Source organism: Pagrus major, chromosome 3 (genome assembly GCF_040436345.1).
Source record: "Pagrus major chromosome 3, Pma_NU_1.0".
Lineage (NCBI taxonomy): Eukaryota > Metazoa > Chordata > Actinopteri > Spariformes > Sparidae > Pagrus > Pagrus major.
In genome coordinates, this window is record NC_133217.1 from 3,596,020 (window position 1) to 3,598,519 (window position 2,500).

The window sequence follows — 2,500 nt, forward strand, 5'->3', positions numbered from 1 at the left end:
AAATTGGGCTGAGGTTTTCATGAAAAATGGCCACTTTTTTCTTTAAAATATTCACCAAAAATACAAATTTCAACGGAATCCAATGGGAACTGCTGTGTCTTGTTCAGCCAGTATAGGACCACATTTGGGAGCGATTTCGAGTCAATCGGTCCAAAGACCTGGAAGCTATTGAAAAAATGGGCTGAGGTTTTCATGAAAAATGGCCACTTTTTTCTTTAAAATATTCACCAAAAATACAAATTTCAACGGAATCCAATGGGAACTGCTCTCCCTCGTTCAGCCAGTAGAGGACCACATTCGTGCCGAATTTCGAGTCATTCGGTCAAAAGACGACCGTAACCCTAACCCTAACCCTAACCCTAGCCCTAACCCTAACCCTAACCCTAACCCTAACCCTAGCCCTAACCCTAACCCTAACCCTAACCCTAGCCCCAGCCTTAAGGCAGTCTCATGAAACATTGTACCTTTTCACTAAAATATTCACCAAAAATACAAATTTCACCGGAATCCAATGGGAACTGCTGTGTCTCGTTCAGCCAGTATAGGACCACATTTGGGAGCGATTTCGAGTCAATCGGTCCAAAGACCTGGAAGCTATTGAAAAAATGGGCTGAGGTTTTCATGAAAAATGGCCACTTTTTTCTTTAAAATATTCACCAAAAATACAAATTTCAACGGAATCCAATGGGAACTGCTCTCCCTCGTTCAGCCAGTAGAGGACCACATTCGTGCCGAATTTCGAGTCATTCGGTCAAAAGACGACCGTAACCCTAACCCTAACCCTAGCCCTAACCCTAACCCTAACCCTAACCCTAACCCTAGCCCTAACCCTAACCCTAACCCTAACCCTAACCCTAGCCCCAGCCTTAAGGCAGTCTCATGAAACATTGTACCTTTTCACTAAAATATTCACCAAAAATACAAATTTCACCGGAATCCAATGGGAACTGCTGTGTCTCGTTCAGCCAGTATAGGACCACATTTGGGAGCGATTTCGAGTCAATCGGTCCAAAGACCTGGAACCTATTGAAAAAATGGGCTGAGGTTTTCATGAAAAATGGCCACTTTTTTCTTTAAAATATTCACCAAAGATACAAATTTCAACGGAATCCAATGGGAACTGCTGTGTCTTGTTCAGCCAGTATAGGACCACATTTGGGAGCGATTTCGAGTCAATCGGTCCAAAGACCTGGAAGCTATTGAAAAAATGGGCTGAGGTTTTCATGAAAAATGGCCACTTTTTTCTTTAAAATATTCACCAAAAATACAAATTTCAACGGAATCCAATGGGAACTGCTCTCCCTCGTTCAGCCAGTAGAGGACCACATTCGTGCCGAATTTCGAGTCATTCGGTCAAAAGACGACCGTAACCCTAACCCTAACCCTAACCCTAGCCCTAACCCTAACCCTAACCCTAACCCTAACCCTAGCCCTAACCCTAACCCTAACCCTAACCCTAACCCTAGCCCCAGCCTTAAGGCAGTCTCATGAAACATTGTACCTTTTCACTAAAATATTCACCAAAAATACAAATTTCACCGGAATCCAATGGGAACTGCTGTGTCTCGTTCAGCCAGTATAGGACCACATTTGGGAGCGATTTCGAGTCAATCGGTCCAAAGACCTGGAAGCTATTGAAAAAATGGGCTGAGGTTTTCATGAAAAATGGCCACTTTTTTCTTTAAAATATTCACCAAAAATACAAATTTCAACGGAATCCAATGGGAACTGCTGTGTCTTGTTCAGCCAGTATAGGACCACATTTGGGAGCGATTTCGAGTCAATCGGTCCAAAGACCTGGAAGCTATTGAAAAAATGGGCTGAGGTTTTCATGAAAAATGGCCACTTTTTTCTTTAAAATATTCACCAAAAATACAAATTTCAACGGAATCCAATGGGAACTGCTCTCCCTCGTTCAGCCAGTAGAGGACCACATTCGTGCCGAATTTCGAGTCATTCGGTCAAAAGACGACCGTAACCCTAACCCTAACCCTAACCCTAGCCCTAACCCTAACCCTAACCCTAACCCTAACCCTAGCCCTAACCCTAACCCTAACCCTAACCCTAACCCTAGCCCCAGCCTTAAGGCAGTCTCATGAAACATTGTACCTTTTCACTAAAATATTCACCAAAAATACAAATTTCACCAGATTCCAATGGGAACTGCCGTGTCTCGTTCAGCCAGTATAGGACCACATTTGGGAGCGATTTCGAGTCAATCGGTCCAAAGACCTGGAAGCTATTGAAAAAATGGGCTGAGGTTTTCATGAAAAATGGCCACTTTTTTCTTTAAAATATTCACCAAAAATACAAATTTCAACGGAATCCAATGGGAACTGCTGTGTCTTGTTCAGCCAGTATAGGACCACATTTGGGAGCGATTTCGAGTCAATCGGTCCAAAGACCTGGAAGCTATTGAAAAAATGGGCTGAGGTTTTCATGAAAAATGGCCACTTTTTTCTTTAAAATATTCACCAAAAATACAAATTTCAACGGAATC